This window comes from Rhinoderma darwinii, unplaced genomic scaffold (genome assembly GCF_050947455.1).
Source record: "Rhinoderma darwinii isolate aRhiDar2 unplaced genomic scaffold, aRhiDar2.hap1 Scaffold_593, whole genome shotgun sequence".
NCBI lineage: Eukaryota > Metazoa > Chordata > Amphibia > Anura > Rhinodermatidae > Rhinoderma > Rhinoderma darwinii.
In genome coordinates, this window is record NW_027464147.1 from 1 (window position 1) to 16,586 (window position 16,586).

Consider the following 16,586-nt stretch of genomic DNA (forward strand, 5'->3'; position numbering starts at 1 on the left):
TATCGGGCAGGCTCGGGCAACGCGCGGCCCGTTCGGGTTATCGCTTCTCGGCCTTTTGGCTAAGATCAAGTGTAGTATCTGTTCTTATCAGTTTAATATCTGATACGTCCCCTATCTGGGGACCATATATTAAATGGATTTTTAGAACAGGGAGATGGAAATAGAGCTTGCTCTGTCCACTCCACGCATTGACCTGGTATTGCAGTATTTCCAGGACCGGTGCACCCTTTCCTTATGTGTTGACTAAAAGCAGATTCCAAAAGTGTTTTTTGTCTTTGCTATTGTTTCTGTCTTTCTGAAGGGATCTCCCCTTTTAATCCCATTATTTCAACACCTGTTGGACAATGCATGAGTGATAATGAGCTCATTGATTAAATGCAATTAATGAATAGATTGCCACCTCTTGTTGTGTGTCGTCTGTGTTTCTGTGTTTCCGGCATTTCACATTGGAACACCTCATTCACCTTCCTTGTCTTCTCTCCGCCCTCCCTTTTAGGTAAGTTAAAGAGCTGCACCTGAGCCAGCCACTGATTGATTGATTGATTGATTGATTGATTGATTGATTGATTGATTGATTGATTGATGCAGCACAACAGTCAAATAGTGGAGTGGAGTAGGGGAACAGCAAACAGCCAATAAAGCAGCCCGCCCGCTCGCCTGCCCGCCACAATGGACCTACCTGTGTACACTAGATGGATGTGATGGAATGTACTGTCGTCCCTACATTTCAAGAAGAAGTAAGAATTGCAGTTGCAACAAAGCCTTGCTTGCCTACAAAGAGAGCAGCAATTTGGATTTGTTACTATGTTACCTAGAAGAATAACAAACTGTGCAAGGATGGAGGTTGTAGGAGCAAGGAGAAGTTGTCTGTAAAGTTGGTGGATGCCTATTTTCCATTTTGCAGTCCCTTGTCTCCCTCTTGTGGCCTCCTGGAGGCAACTAGCTGTGCAAAAAAAAGACAGCCTGGCGGCCGGCTGTTGCAGTGTTGCCCTCTCAGGCAACACTGAGTGACTGACTGAGCCTCACCGTCTTATATAAAGTTCAGACGGAACTTTGCACGTGTCATAGTGGAGCCCTCAGGATTCCAGAGCCAGCTTTCTGACATCATAATGGGGCCTCAGAGATAAAAGCCTGGGCCCAGGCAGTGTTGGTCAGTGCTGCTCAGCAGGCAGCACTGGACTGGACTGGATTACAGCTGATACAAGGTGTGAAGGAACAAGGGGTGGCTGTGGGCATGCACTTGCTGCCGCTGCCAGTGTTTATCTGCATGGCAGCAGGGCATTTGGGCGTTGCCAGGAAGGCGTTTTTATGTAGATTCCTCCTCTTTCAGCACTGCATTGTGGTGCAAGCAAAAGAAGCAAATCCTGTCTGGCTTCCTCTCCGGCCTTTATTCACCTCCCGTGTAGCTGTGAGTGTGTGAGCCTGCAGGGCCCCATGGAATTGCCTAGAAGTAGGCTGAATCGCTGCAAGGGCTGAACAGCAGTATCGGGCAGGCTCGGGCAACGCGCGGCCCGTTCGGGTTATCGCTTCTCGGCCTTTTGGCTAAGATCAAGTGTAGTATCTGTTCTTATCAGTTTAATATCTGATACGTCCCCTATCTGGGGACCATATATTAAATGGATTTTTAGAACAGGGAGATGGAAATAGAGCTTGCTCTGTCCACTCCACGCATTGACCTGGTATTGCAGTATTTCCAGGACCGGTGCACCCTTTCCTTATGTGTTGACTAAAAGCAGATTCCAAAAGTGTTTTTTGTCTTTGCTATTGTTTCTGTCTTTCTGAAGGGATCTCCCCTTTTAATCCCATTATTTCAACACCTGTTGGACAATGCATGAGTGATAATGAGCTCATTGATTAAATGCAATTAATGAATAGATTGCCACCTCTTGTTGTGTGTCGTCTGTGTTTCTGTGTTTCCGGCATTTCACATTGGAACACCTCATTCACCTTCCTTGTCTTCTCTCCGCCCTCCCTTTTAGGTAAGTTAAAGAGCTGCACCTGAGCCAGCCACTGATTGATTGATTGATTGATTGATTGATTGATTGATTGATGCAGCACAACAGTCAAATAGTGGAGTGGAGTAGGGGAACAGCAAACAGCCAATAAAGCAGCCCGCCCGCTCGCCTGCCCGCCACAATGGACCTACCTGTGTACACTAGATGGATGTGATGGAATGTACTGTCGTCCCTACATTTCAAGAAGAAGTAAGAATTGCAGTTGCAACAAAGCCTTGCTTGCCTACAAAGAGAGCAGCAATTTGGATTTGTTACTATGTTACCTAGAAGAATAACAAACTGTGCAAGGATGGAGGTTGTAGGAGCAAGGAGAAGTTGTCTGTAAAGTTGGTGGATGCCTATTTTCCATTTTGCAGTCCCTTGTCTCCCTCTTGTGGCCTCCTGGAGGCAACTAGCTGTGCAAAAAAAAGACAGCCTGGCGGCCGGCTGTTGCAGTGTTGCCCTCTCAGGCAACACTGAGTGACTGACTGAGCCTCACCGTCTTATATAAAGTTCAGACGGAACTTTGCACGTGTCATAGTGGAGCCCTCAGGATTCCAGAGCCAGCTTTCTGACATCATAATGGGGCCTCAGAGATAAAAGCCTGGGCCCAGGCAGTGTTGGTCAGTGCTGCTCAGCAGGCAGCACTGGACTGGACTGGATTACAGCTGATACAAGGTGTGAAGGAACAAGGGGTGGCTGTGGGCATGCACTTGCTGCCGCTGCCAGTGTTTATCTGCATGGCAGCAGGGCATTTGGGCGTTGCCAGGAAGGCGTTTTTATGTAGATTCCTCCTCTTTCAGCACTGCATTGTGGTGCAAGCAAAAGAAGCAAATCCTGTCTGGCTTCCTCTCCGGCCTTTATTCACCTCCCGTGTAGCTGTGAGTGTGTGAGCCTGCAGGGCCCCATGGAATTGCCTAGAAGTAGGCTGAATCGCTGCAAGGGCTGAACAGCAGTATCGGGCAGGCTCGGGCAACGCGCGGCCCGTTCGGGTTATCGCTTCTCGGCCTTTTGGCTAAGATCAAGTGTAGTATCTGTTCTTATCAGTTTAATATCTGATACGTCCCCTATCTGGGGACCATATATTAAATGGATTTTTAGAACAGGGAGATGGAAATAGAGCTTGCTCTGTCCACTCCACGCATTGACCTGGTATTGCAGTATTTCCAGGACCGGTGCACCCTTTCCTTATGTGTTGACTAAAAGCAGATTCCAAAAGTGTTTTTTGTCTTTGCTATTGTTTCTGTCTTTCTGAAGGGATCTCCCCTTTTAATCCCATTATTTCAACACCTGTTGGACAATGCATGAGTGATAATGAGCTCATTGATTAAATGCAATTAATGAATAGATTGCCACCTCTTGTTGTGTGTCGTCTGTGTTTCTGTGTTTCCGGCATTTCACATTGGAACACCTCATTCACCTTCCTTGTCTTCTCTCCGCCCTCCCTTTTAGATAAGTTAAAGAGCTGCACCTGAGCCAGCCACTGATTGATTGATTGATTGATTGATTGATTGATTGATTGATTGATTGATTGATTGATGCAGCACAACAGTCAAATAGTGGAGTGGAGTAGGGGAACAGCAAACAGCCAATAAAGCAGCCCGCCCGCTCGCCTGCCCGCCACAATGGACCTACCTGTGTACACTAGATGGATGTGATGGAATGTACTGTCGTCCCTACATTTCAAGAAGAAGTAAGAATTGCAGTTGCAACAAAGCCTTGCTTGCCTACAAAGAGAGCAGCAATTTGGATTTGTTACTATGTTACCTAGAAGAATAACAAACTGTGCAAGGATGGAGGTTGTAGGAGCAAGGAGAAGTTGTCTGTAAAGTTGGTGGATGCCTATTTTCCATTTTGCAGTCCCTTGTCTCCCTCTTGTGGCCTCCTGGAGGCAACTAGCTGTGCAAAAAAAAGACAGCCTGGCGGCCGGCTGTTGCAGTGTTGCCCTCTCAGGCAACACTGAGTGACTGACTGAGCCTCACCGTCTTATATAAAGTTCAGACGGAACTTTGCACGTGTCATAGTGGAGCCCTCAGGATTCCAGAGCCAGCTTTCTGACATCATAATGGGGCCTCAGAGATAAAAGCCTGGGCCCAGGCAGTGTTGGTCAGTGCTGCTCAGCAGGCAGCACTGGACTGGACTGGATTACAGCTGATACAAGGTGTGAAGGAACAAGGGGTGGCTGTGGGCATGCACTTGCTGCCGCTGCCAGTGTTTATCTGCATGGCAGCAGGGCATTTGGGCGTTGCCAGGAAGGCGTTTTTATGTAGATTCCTCCTCTTTCAGCACTGCATTGTGGTGCAAGCAAAAGAAGCAAATCCTGTCTGGCTTCCTCTCCGGCCTTTATTCACCTCCCGTGTAGCTGTGAGTGTGTGAGCCTGCAGGACCCCATGGAATTGCCTAGAAGTAGGCTGAATCGCTGCAAGGGCTGAACAGCAGTATCGGGCAGGCTCGGGCAACGCGCGGCCCGTTCGGGTTATCGCTTCTCGGCCTTTTGGCTAAGATCAAGTGTAGTATCTGTTCTTATCAGTTTAATATCTGATACGTCCCCTATCTGGGGACCATATATTAAATGGATTTTTAGAACAGGGAGATGGAAATAGAGCTTGCTCTGTCCACTCCACGCATTGACCTGGTATTGCAGTATTTCCAGGACCGGTGCACCCTTTCCTTATGTGTTGACTAAAAGCAGATTCCAAAAGTGTTTTTTGTCTTTGCTATTGTTTCTGTCTTTCTGAAGGGATCTCCCCTTTTAATCCCATTATTTCAACACCTGTTGGACAATGCATGAGTGATAATGAGCTCATTGATTAAATGCAATTAATGAATAGATTGCCACCTCTTGTTGTGTGTCGTCTGTGTTTCTGTGTTTCCGGCATTTCACATTGGAACACCTCATTCACCTTCCTTGTCTTCTCTCCGCCCTCCCTTTTAGGTAAGTTAAAGAGCTGCACCTGAGCCAGCCACTGATTGATTGATTGATTGATTGATTGATTGATTGATTGATTGATTGATTGATTGATTGATGCAGCACAACAGTCAAATAGTGGAGTGGAGTAGGGGAACAGCAAACAGCCAATAAAGCAGCCCGCCCGCTCGCCTGCCCGCCACAATGGACCTACCTGTGTACACTAGATGGATGTGATGGAATGTACTGTCGTCCCTACATTTCAAGAAGAAGTAAGAATTGCAGTTGCAACAAAGCCTTGCTTGCCTACAAAGAGAGCAGCAATTTGGATTTGTTACTATGTTACCTAGAAGAATAACAAACTGTGCAAGTATGGAGGTTGTAGGAGCAAGGAGAAGTTGTCTGTAAAGTTGGTGGATGCCTATTTTCCATTTTGCAGTCCCTTGTCTCCCTCTTGTGGCCTCCTGGAGGCAACTAGCTGTGCAAAAAAAAGACAGCCTGGCGGCCGGCTGTTGCAGTGTTGCCCTCTCAGGCAACACTGAGTGACTGACTGAGCCTCACCGTCTTATATAAAGTTCAGACGGAACTTTGCACGTGTCATAGTGGAGCCCTCAGGATTCCAGAGCCAGCTTTCTGACATCATAATGGGGCCTCAGAGATAAAAGCCTGGGCCCAGGCAGTGTTGGTCAGTGCTGCTCAGCAGGCAGCACTGGACTGGACTGGATTACAGCTGATACAAGGTGTGAAGGAACAAGGGGTGGCTGTGGGCATGCACTTGCTGCCGCTGCCAGTGTTTATCTGCATGGCAGCAGGGCATTTGGGCGTTGCCAGGAAGGCGTTTTTATGTAGATTCCTCCTCTTTCAGCACTGCATTGTGGTGCAAGCAAAAGAAGCAAATCCTGTCTGGCTTCCTCTCCGGCCTTTATTCACCTCCCGTGTAGCTGTGAGTGTGTGAGCCTGCAGGGCCCCATGGAATTGCCTAGAAGTAGGCTGAATCGCTGCAAGGGCTGAACAGCAGTATCGGGCAGGCTCGGGCAACGCGCGGCCCGTTCGGGTTATCGCTTCTCGGCCTTTTGGCTAAGATCAAGTGTAGTATCTGTTCTTATCAGTTTAATATCTGATACGTCCCCTATCTGGGGACCATATATTAAATGGATTTTTAGAACAGGGAGATGGAAATAGAGCTTGCTCTGTCCACTCCACGCATTGACCTGGTATTGCAGTATTTCCAGGACCGGTGCACCCTTTCCTTATGTGTTGACTAAAAGCAGATTCCAAAAGTGTTTTTTGTCTTTGCTATTGTTTCTGTCTTTCTGAAGGGATCTCCCCTTTTAATCCCATTATTTCAACACCTGTTGGACAATGCATGAGTGATAATGAGCTCATTGATTAAATGCAATTAATGAATAGATTGCCACCTCTTGTTGTGTGTCGTCTGTGTTTCTGTGTTTCCGGCATTTCACATTGGAACACCTCATTCACCTTCCTTGTCTTCTCTCCGCCCTCCCTTTTAGGTAAGTTAAAGAGCTGCACCTGAGCCAGCCACTGATTGATTGATTGATTGATTGATTGATTGATTGATGCAGCACAACAGTCAAATAGTGGAGTGGAGTAGGGGAACAGCAAACAGCCAATAAAGCAGCCCGCCCGCTCGCCTGCCCGCCACAATGGACCTACCTGTGTACACTAGATGGATGTGATGGAATGTACTGTCGTCCCTACATTTCAAGAAGAAGTAAGAATTGCAGTTGCAACAAAGCCTTGCTTGCCTACAAAGAGAGCAGCAATTTGGATTTGTTACTATGTTACCTAGAAGAATAACAAACTGTGCAAGGATGGAGGTTGTAGGAGCAAGGAGAAGTTGTCTGTAAAGTTGGTGGATGCCTATTTTCCATTTTGCAGTCCCTTGTCTCCCTCTTGTGGCCTCCTGGAGGCAACTAGCTGTGCAAAAAAAAGACAGCCTGGCGGCCGGCTGTTGCAGTGTTGCCCTCTCAGGCAACACTGAGTGACTGACTGAGCCTCACCGTCTTATATAAAGTTCAGACGGAACTTTGCACGTGTCATAGTGGAGCCCTCAGGATTCCAGAGCCAGCTTTCTGACATCATAATGGGGCCTCAGAGATAAAAGCCTGGGCCCAGGCAGTGTTGGTCAGTGCTGCTCAGCAGGCAGCACTGGACTGGACTGGATTACAGCTGATACAAGGTGTGAAGGAACAAGGGGTGGCTGTGGGCATGCACTTGCTGCCGCTGCCAGTGTTTATCTGCATGGCAGCAGGGCATTTGGGCGTTGCCAGGAAGGCGTTTTTATGTAGATCCCTCCTCTTTCAGCACTGCATTGTGGTGCAAGCAAAAGAAGCAAATCCTGTCTGGCTTCCTCTCCGGCCTTTATTCACCTCCCGTGTAGCTGTGAGTGTGTGAGCCTGCAGGGCCCCATGGAATTGCCTAGAAGTAGGCTGAATCGCTGCAAGGGCTGAACAGCAGTATCGGGCAGGCTCGGGCAACGCGCGGCCCGTTCGGGTTATCGCTTCTCGGCCTTTTGGCTAAGATCAAGTGTAGTATCTGTTCTTATCAGTTTAATATCTGATACGTCCCCTATCTGGGGACCATATATTAAATGGATTTTTAGAACAGGGAGATGGAAATAGAGCTTGCTCTGTCCACTCCACGCATTGACCTGGTATTGCAGTATTTCCAGGACCGGTGCACCCTTTCCTTATGTGTTGACTAAAAGCAGATTCCAAAAGTGTTTTTTGTCTTTGCTATTGTTTCTGTCTTTCTGAAGGGATCTCCCCTTTTAATCCCATTATTTCAACACCTGTTGGACAATGCATGAGTGATAATGAGCTCATTGATTAAATGCAATTAATGAATAGATTGCCACCTCTTGTTGTGTGTCGTCTGTGTTTCTGTGTTTCCGGCATTTCACATTGGAACACCTCATTCACCTTCCTTGTCTTCTCTCCGCCCTCCCTTTTAGGTAAGTTAAAGAGCTGCACCTGAGCCAGCCACTGATTGATTGATTGATTGATTGATTGATTGATTGATTGATTGATTGATTGATTGATTGATTGATGCAGCACAACAGTCAAATAGTGGAGTGGAGTAGGGGAACAGCAAACAGCCAATAAAGCAGCCCGCCCGCTCGCCTGCCCGCCACAATGGACCTACCTGTGTACACTAGATGGATGTGATGGAATGTACTGTCGTCCCTACATTTCAAGAAGAAGTAAGAATTGCAGTTGCAACAAAGCCTTGCTTGCCTACAAAGAGAGCAGCAATTTGGATTTGTTACTATGTTACCTAGAAGAATAACAAACTGTGCAAGGATGGAGGTTGTAGGAGCAAGGAGAAGTTGTCTGTAAAGTTGGTGGATGCCTATTTTCCATTTTGCAGTCCCTTGTCTCCCTCTTGTGCCCTCCTGGAGGCAACTAGCTGTGCAAAAAAAAGACAGCCTGGCGGCCGGCTGTTGCAGTGTTGCCCTCTCAGGCAACACTGAGTGACTGACTGAGCCTCACCGTCTTATATAATGTTCAGACGGAACTTTGCACGTGTCATAGTGGAGCCCTCAGGATTCCAGAGCCAGCTTTCTGACATCATAATGGGGCCTCAGAGATAAAAGCCTGGGCCCAGGCAGTGTTGGTCAGTGCTGCTCAGCAGGCAGCACTGGACTGGACTGGATTACAGCTGATACAAGGTGTGAAGGAACAAGGGGTGGCTGTGGGCATGCACTTGCTGCCGCTGCCAGTGTTTATCTGCATGGCAGCAGGGCATTTGGGCGTTGCCAGGAAGGCGTTTTTATGTAGATTCCTCCTCTTTCAGCACTGCATTGTGGTGCAAGCAAAAGAAGCAAATCCTGTCTGGCTTCCTCTCCGGCCTTTATTCACCTCCCGTGTAGCTGTGAGTGTGTGAGCCTGCAGGGCCCCATGGAATTGCCTAGAAGTAGGCTGAATCGCTGCAAGGGCTGAACAGCAGTATCGGGCAGGCTCGGGCAACGCGCGGCCCGTTCGGGTTATCGCTTCTCGGCCTTTTGGCTAAGATCAAGTGTAGTATCTGTTCTTATCAGTTTAATATCTGATACGTCCCCTATCTGGGGACCATATATTAAATGGATTTTTAGAACAGGGAGATGGAAATAGAGCTTGCTCTGTCCACTCCACGCATTGACCTGGTATTGCAGTATTTCCAGGACCGGTGCACCCTTTCCTTATGTGTTGACTAAAAGCAGATTCCAAAAGTGTTTTTTGTCTTTGCTATTGTTTCTGTCTTTCTGAAGGGATCTCCCCTTTTAATCCCATTATTTCAACACCTGTTGGACAATGCATGAGTGATAATGAGCTCATTGATTAAATGCAATTAATGAATAGATTGCCACCTCTTGTTGTGTGTCGTCTGTGTTTCTGTGTTTCCGGCATTTCACATTGGAACACCTCATTCACCTTCCTTGTCTTCTCTCCGCCCTCCCTTTTAGGTAAGTTAAAGAGCTGCACCTGAGCCAGCCACTGATTGATTGATTGATTGATTGATTGATTGATTGATTGATTGATTGATTGATTGATTGATTGATGCAGCACAACAGTCAAATAGTGGAGTGGAGTAGGGGAACAGCAAACAGCCAATAAAGCAGCCCGCCCGCTCGCCTGCCCGCCACAATGGACCTACCTGTGTACACTAGATGGATGTGATGGAATGTACTGTCGTCCCTACATTTCAAGAAGAAGTAAGAATTGCAGTTGCAACAAAGCCTTGCTTGCCTACAAAGAGAGCAGCAATTTGGATTTGTTACTATGTTACCTAGAAGAATAACAAACTGTGCAAGGATGGAGGTTGTAGGAGCAAGGAGAAGTTGTCTGTAAAGTTGGTGGATGCCTATTTTCCATTTTGCAGTCCCTTGTCTCCCTCTTGTGGCCTCCTGGAGGCAACTAGCTGTGCAAAAAAAAGACAGCCTGGCGGCCGGCTGTTGCAGTGTTGCCCTCTCAGGCAACACTGAGTGACTGACTGAGCCTCACCGTCTTATATAAAGTTCAGACGGAACTTTGCACGTGTCATAGTGGAGCCCTCAGGATTCCAGAGCCAGCTTTCTGACATCATAATGGGGCCTCAGAGATAAAAGCCTGGGCCCAGGCAGTGTTGGTCAGTGCTGCTCAGCAGGCAGCACTGGACTGGACTGGATTACAGCTGATACAAGGTGTGAAGGAACAAGGGGTGGCTGTGGGCATGCACTTGCTGCCGCTGCCAGTGTTTATCTGCATGGCAGCAGGGCATTTGGGCGTTGCCAGGAAGGCGTTTTTATGTAGATCCCTCCTCTTTCAGCACTGCATTGTGGTGCAAGCAAAAGAAGCAAATCCTGTCTGGCTTCCTCTCCGGCCTTTATTCACCTCCCGTGTAGCTGTGAGTGTGTGAGCCTGCAGGGCCCCATGGAATTGCCTAGAAGTAGGCTGAATCGCTGCAAGGGCTGAACAGCAGTATCGGGCAGGCTCGGGCAACGCGCGGCCCGTTCGGGTTATCGCTTCTCGGCCTTTTGGCTAAGATCAAGTGTAGTATCTGTTCTTATCAGTTTAATATCTGATACGTCCCCTATCTGGGGACCATATATTAAATGGATTTTTAGAACAGGGAGATGGAAATAGAGCTTGCTCTGTCCACTCCACGCATTGACCTGGTATTGCAGTATTTCCAGGACCGGTGCACCCTTTCCTTATGTGTTGACTAAAAGCAGATTCCAAAAGTGTTTTTTGTCTTTGCTATTGTTTCTGTCTTTCTGAAGGGATCTCCCCTTTTAATCCCATTATTTCAACACCTGTTGGACAATGCATGAGTGATAATGAGCTCATTGATTAAATGCAATTAATGAATAGATTGCCACCTCTTGTTGTGTGTCGTCTGTGTTTCTGTGTTTCCGGCATTTCACATTGGAACACCTCATTCACCTTCCTTGTCTTCTCTCCGCCCTCCCTTTTAGGTAAGTTAAAGAGCTGCACCTGAGCCAGCCACTGATTGATTGATTGATTGATTGATTGATTGATTGATTGATTGATTGATTGATTGATTGATTGATGCAGCACAACAGTCAAATAGTGGAGTGGAGTAGGGGAACAGCAAACAGCCAATAAAGCAGCCCGCCCGCTCGCCTGCCCGCCACAATGGACCTACCTGTGTACACTAGATGGATGTGATGGAATGTACTGTCGTCCCTACATTTCAAGAAGAAGTAAGAATTGCAGTTGCAACAAAGCCTTGCTTGCCTACAAAGAGAGCAGCAATTTGGATTTGTTACTATGTTACCTAGAAGAATAACAAACTGTGCAAGGATGGAGGTTGTAGGAGCAAGGAGAAGTTGTCTGTAAAGTTGGTGGATGCCTATTTTCCATTTTGCAGTCCCTTGTCTCCCTCTTGTGCCCTCCTGGAGGCAACTAGCTGTGCAAAAAAAAGACAGCCTGGCGGCCGGCTGTTGCAGTGTTGCCCTCTCAGGCAACACTGAGTGACTGACTGAGCCTCACCGTCTTATATAATGTTCAGACGGAACTTTGCACGTGTCATAGTGGAGCCCTCAGGATTCCAGAGCCAGCTTTCTGACATCATAATGGGGCCTCAGAGATAAAAGCCTGGGCCCAGGCAGTGTTGGTCAGTGCTGCTCAGCAGGCAGCACTGGACTGGACTGGATTACAGCTGATACAAGGTGTGAAGGAACAAGGGGTGGCTGTGGGCATGCACTTGCTGCCGCTGCCAGTGTTTATCTGCATGGCAGCAGGGCATTTGGGCGTTGCCAGGAAGGCGTTTTTATGTAGATTCCTCCTCTTTCAGCACTGCATTGTGGTGCAAGCAAAAGAAGCAAATCCTGTCTGGCTTCCTCTCCGGCCTTTATTCACCTCCCGTGTAGCTGTGAGTGTGTGAGCCTGCAGGGCCCCATGGAATTGCCTAGAAGTAGGCTGAATCGCTGCAAGGGCTGAACAGCAGTATCGGGCAGGCTCGGGCAACGCGCGGCCCGTTCGGGTTATCGCTTCTCGGCCTTTTGGCTAAGATCAAGTGTAGTATCTGTTCTTATCAGTTTAATATCTGATACGTCCCCTATCTGGGGACCATATATTAAATGGATTTTTAGAACAGGGAGATGGAAATAGAGCTTGCTCTGTCCACTCCACGCATTGACCTGGTATTGCAGTATTTCCAGGACCGGTGCACCCTTTCCTTATGTGTTGACTAAAAGCAGATTCCAAAAGTGTTTTTTGTCTTTGCTATTGTTTCTGTCTTTCTGAAGGGATCTCCCCTTTTAATCCCATTATTTCAACACCTGTTGGACAATGCATGAGTGATAATGAGCTCATTGATTAAATGCAATTAATGAATAGATTGCCACCTCTTGTTGTGTGTCGTCTGTGTTTCTGTGTTTCCGGCATTTCACATTGGAACACCTCATTCACCTTCCTTGTCTTCTCTCCGCCCTCCCTTTTAGGTAAGTTAAAGAGCTGCACCTGAGCCAGCCACTGATTGATTGATTGATTGATTGATTGATTGATTGATTGATTGATTGATTGATTGATTGATGCAGCACAACAGTCAAATAGTGGAGTGGAGTAGGGGAACAGCAAACAGCCAATAAAGCAGCCCGCCCGCTCGCCTGCCCGCCACAATGGACCTACCTGTGTACACTAGATGGATGTGATGGAATGTACTGTCGTCCCTACATTTCAAGAAGAAGTAAGAATTGCAGTTGCAACAAAGCCTTGCTTGCCTACAAAGAGAGCAGCAATTTGGATTTGTTACTATGTTACCTAGAAGAATAACAAACTGTGCAAGGATGGAGGTTGTAGGAGCAAGGAGAAGTTGTCTGTAAAGTTGGTGGATGCCTATTTTCCATTTTGCAGTCCCTTGTCTCCCTCTTGTGGCCTCCTGGAGGCAACTAGCTGTGCAAAAAAAAGACAGCCTGGCGGCCGGCTGTTGCAGTGTTGCCCTCTCAGGCAACACTGAGTGACTGACTGAGCCTCACCGTCTTATATAAAGTTCAGACGGAACTTTGCACGTGTCATAGTGGAGCCCTCAGGATTCCAGAGCCAGCTTTCTGACATCATAATGGGGCCTCAGAGATAAAAGCCTGGGCCCAGGCAGTGTTGGTCAGTGCTGCTCAGCAGGCAGCACTGGACTGGACTGGATTACAGCTGATACAAGGTGTGAAGGAACAAGGGGTGGCTGTGGGCATGCACTTGCTGCCGCTGCCAGTGTTTATCTGCATGGCAGCAGGGCATTTGGGCGTTGCCAGGAAGGCGTTTTTATGTAGATTCCTCCTCTTTCAGCACTGCATTGTGGTGCAAGCAAAAGAAGCAAATCCTGTCTGGCTTCCTCTCCGGCCTTTATTCACCTCCCGTGTAGCTGTGAGTGTGTGAGCCTGCAGGGCCCCATGGAATTGCCTAGAAGTAGGCTGAATCGCTGCAAGGGCTGAACAGCAGTATCGGGCAGGCTCGGGCAACGCGCGGCCCGTTCGGGTTATCGCTTCTCGGCCTTTTGGCTAAGATCAAGTGTAGTATCTGTTCTTATCAGTTTAATATCTGATACGTCCCCTATCTGGGGACCATATATTAAATGGATTTTTAGAACAGGGAGATGGAAATAGAGCTTGCTCTGTCCACTCCACGCATTGACCTGGTATTGCAGTATTTCCAGGACCGGTGCACCCTTTCCTTATGTGTTGACTAAAAGCAGATTCCAAAAGTGTTTTTTGTCTTTGCTATTGTTTCTGTCTTTCTGAAGGGATCTCCCCTTTTAATCCCATTATTTCAACACCTGTTGGACAATGCATGAGTGATAATGAGCTCATTGATTAAATGCAATTAATGAATAGATTGCCACCTCTTGTTGTGTGTCGTCTGTGTTTCTGTGTTTCCGGCATTTCACATTGGAACACCTCATTCACCTTCCTTGTCTTCTCTCCGCCCTCCCTTTTAGGTAAGTTAAAGAGCTGCACCTGAGCCAGCCACTGATTGATTGATTGATTGATTGATTGATTGATTGATTGATTGATTGATGCAGCACAACAGTCAAATAGTGGAGTGGAGTAGGGGAACAGCAAACAGCCAATAAAGCAGCCCGCCCGCTCGCCTGCCCGCCACAATGGACCTACCTGTGTACACTAGATGGATGTGATGGAATGTACTGTCGTCCCTACATTTCAAGAAGAAGTAAGAATTGCAGTTGCAACAAAGCCTTGCTTGCCTACAAAGAGAGCAGCAATTTGGATTTGTTACTATGTTACCTAGAAGAATAACAAACTGTGCAAGGATGGAGGTTGTAGGAGCAAGGAGAAGTTGTCTGTAAAGTTGGTGGATGCCTATTTTCCATTTTGCAGTCCCTTGTCTCCCTCTTGTGGCCTCCTGGAGGCAACTAGCTGTGCAAAAAAAAGACAGCCTGGCGGCCGGCTGTTGCAGTGTTGCCCTCTCAGGCAACACTGAGTGACTGACTGAGCCTCACCGTCTTATATAAAGTTCAGACGGAACTTTGCACGTGTCATAGTGGAGCCCTCAGGATTCCAGAGCCAGCTTTCTGACATCATAATGGGGCCTCAGAGATAAAAGCCTGGGCCCAGGCAGTGTTGGTCAGTGCTGCTCAGCAGGCAGCACTGGACTGGACTGGATTACAGCTGATACAAGGTGTGAAGGAACAAGGGGTGGCTGTGGGCATGCACTTGCTGCCGCTGCCAGTGTTTATCTGCATGGCAGCAGGGCATTTGGGCGTTGCCAGGAAGGCGTTTTTATGTAGATTCCTCCTCTTTCAGCACTGCATTGTGGTGCAAGCAAAAGAAGCAAATCCTGTCTGGCTTCCTCTCCGGCCTTTATTCACCTCCCGTGTAGCTGTGAGTGTGTGAGCCTGCAGGGCCCCATGGAATTGCCTAGAAGTAGGCTGAATCGCTGCAAGGGCTGAACAGCAGTATCGGGCAGGCTCGGGCAACGCGCGGCCCGTTCGGGTTATCGCTTCTCGGCCTTTTGGCTAAGATCAAGTGTAGTATCTGTTCTTATCAGTTTAATATCTGATACGTCCCCTATCTGGGGACCATATATTAAATGGATTTTTAGAACAGGGAGATGGAAATAGAGCTTGCTCTGTCCACTCCACGCATTGACCTGGTATTGCAGTATTTCCAGGACCGGTGCACCCTTTCCTTATGTGTTGACTAAAAGCAGATTCCAAAAGTGTTTTTTGTCTTTGCTATTGTTTCTGTCTTTCTGAAGGGATCTCCCCTTTTAATCCCATTATTTCAACACCTGTTGGACAATGCATGAGTGATAATGAGCTCATTGATTAAATGCAATTAATGAATAGATTGCCACCTCTTGTTGTGTGTCGTCTGTGTTTCTGTGTTTCCGGCATTTCACATTGGAACACCTCATTCACCTTCCTTGTCTTCTCTCCGCCCTCCCTTTTAGGTAAGTTAAAGAGCTGCACCTGAGCCAGCCACTGATTGATTGATTGATTGATTGATTGATTGATTGATTGATTGATTGATGCAGCACAACAGTCAAATAGTGGAGTGGAGTAGGGGAACAGCAAACAGCCAATAAAGCAGCCCGCCCGCTCGCCTGCCCGCCACAATGGACCTACCTGTGTACACTAGATGGATGTGATGGAATGTACTGTCGTCCCTACATTTCAAGAAGAAGTAAGAATTGCAGTTGCAACAAAGCCTTGCTTGCCTACAAAGAGAGCAGCAATTTGGATTTGTTACTATGTTACCTAGAAGAATAACAAACTGTGCAAGGATGGAGGTTGTAGGAGCAAGGAGAAGTTGTCTGTAAAGTTGGTGGATGCCTATTTTCCATTTTGCAGTCCCTTGTCTCCCTCTTGTGGCCTCCTGGAGGCAACTAGCTGTGCAAAAAAAAGACAGCCTGGCGGCCGGCTGTTGCAGTGTTGCCCTCTCAGGCAACACTGAGTGACTGACTGAGCCTCACCGTCTTATATAAAGTTCAGACGGAACTTTGCACGTGTCATAGTGGAGCCCTCAGGATTCCAGAGCCAGCTTTCTGACATCATAATGGGGCCTCAGAGATAAAAGCCTGGGCCCAGGCAGTGTTGGTCAGTGCTGCTCAGCAGGCAGCACTGGACTGGACTGGATTACAGCTGATACAAGGTGTGAAGGAACAAGGGGTGGCTGTGGGCATGCACTTGCTGCCGCTGCCAGTGTTTATCTGCATGGCAGCAGGGCATTTGGGCGTTGCCAGGAAGGCGTTTTTATGTAGATTCCTCCTCTTTCAGCACTGCATTGTGGTGCAAGCAAAAGAAGCAAATCCTGTCTGGCTTCCTCTCCGGCCTTTATTCACCTCCCGTGTAGCTGTGAGTGTGTGAGCCTGCAGGGCCCCATGGAATTGCCTAGAAGTAGGCTGAATCGCTGCAAGGGCTGAACAGCAGTATCGGGCAGGCTCGGGCAACGCGCGGCCCGTTCGGGTTATCGCTTCTCGGCCTTTTGGCTAAGATCAAGTGTAGTATCTGTTCTTATCAGTTTAATATCTGATACGTCCCCTATCTGGGGACCATATATTAAATAGATTTTTAGAACAGGGAGATGGAAATAGAGCTTGCTCTGTCCACTCCACGCATTGACCTGGTATTGCAGTATTTCCAGGACCGGTGCACCCTTTCCTTATGTGTTGACTAAAAGCAGATTCCAAAAGTGTTTTTTGTCTTTGCTATTGTTTCTGTCT

The 16,586-nt window shown here is 47.7% G+C and overlaps 12 non-coding genes across 12 annotated transcripts; all 12 read left to right on the forward strand.

Annotated features, from left to right (window-relative positions):
- Window positions 1-39: 39 nt before the first annotated feature.
- Window positions 40-230, forward strand: LOC142724838 (U2 spliceosomal RNA). Its single transcript, XR_012876311.1, has one exon. It is a non-coding gene; the product is annotated as a U2 spliceosomal RNA (small nuclear RNA).
- Window positions 231-1,522: 1,292 nt separating this feature from the next.
- On the forward strand, window positions 1,523-1,713 carry LOC142724851 (U2 spliceosomal RNA). The gene has a single exon (XR_012876322.1). It is a non-coding gene; the product is annotated as a U2 spliceosomal RNA (small nuclear RNA).
- A 1,276-nt stretch (window positions 1,714-2,989) lies between these two features.
- On the forward strand, window positions 2,990-3,180 carry LOC142724863 (U2 spliceosomal RNA). The gene has a single exon (XR_012876333.1). It is a non-coding gene; the product is annotated as a U2 spliceosomal RNA (small nuclear RNA).
- Window positions 3,181-4,472: 1,292 nt separating this feature from the next.
- Window positions 4,473-4,663, forward strand: LOC142724876 (U2 spliceosomal RNA). The gene has a single exon (XR_012876344.1). It is a non-coding gene; the product is annotated as a U2 spliceosomal RNA (small nuclear RNA).
- A 1,296-nt stretch (window positions 4,664-5,959) lies between these two features.
- Window positions 5,960-6,150, forward strand: LOC142724888 (U2 spliceosomal RNA). Its single transcript, XR_012876355.1, has one exon. It is a non-coding gene; the product is annotated as a U2 spliceosomal RNA (small nuclear RNA).
- Window positions 6,151-7,422: 1,272 nt separating this feature from the next.
- On the forward strand, window positions 7,423-7,613 carry LOC142724900 (U2 spliceosomal RNA). Its single transcript, XR_012876366.1, has one exon. It is a non-coding gene; the product is annotated as a U2 spliceosomal RNA (small nuclear RNA).
- A 1,300-nt stretch (window positions 7,614-8,913) lies between these two features.
- LOC142724907 (U2 spliceosomal RNA) lies at window positions 8,914-9,104 on the forward strand. The gene has a single exon (XR_012876373.1). It is a non-coding gene; the product is annotated as a U2 spliceosomal RNA (small nuclear RNA).
- A 1,300-nt stretch (window positions 9,105-10,404) lies between these two features.
- LOC142724909 (U2 spliceosomal RNA) lies at window positions 10,405-10,595 on the forward strand. The gene has a single exon (XR_012876374.1). It is a non-coding gene; the product is annotated as a U2 spliceosomal RNA (small nuclear RNA).
- Window positions 10,596-11,895: 1,300 nt separating this feature from the next.
- LOC142724910 (U2 spliceosomal RNA) lies at window positions 11,896-12,086 on the forward strand. Its single transcript, XR_012876375.1, has one exon. It is a non-coding gene; the product is annotated as a U2 spliceosomal RNA (small nuclear RNA).
- A 1,296-nt stretch (window positions 12,087-13,382) lies between these two features.
- Window positions 13,383-13,573, forward strand: LOC142724911 (U2 spliceosomal RNA). The gene has a single exon (XR_012876376.1). It is a non-coding gene; the product is annotated as a U2 spliceosomal RNA (small nuclear RNA).
- A 1,284-nt stretch (window positions 13,574-14,857) lies between these two features.
- Window positions 14,858-15,048, forward strand: LOC142724913 (U2 spliceosomal RNA). The gene has a single exon (XR_012876378.1). It is a non-coding gene; the product is annotated as a U2 spliceosomal RNA (small nuclear RNA).
- A 1,284-nt stretch (window positions 15,049-16,332) lies between these two features.
- Window positions 16,333-16,523, forward strand: LOC142724832 (U2 spliceosomal RNA). The gene has a single exon (XR_012876305.1). It is a non-coding gene; the product is annotated as a U2 spliceosomal RNA (small nuclear RNA).
- The last annotated feature ends 63 nt before the right edge of the window (window positions 16,524-16,586 follow it).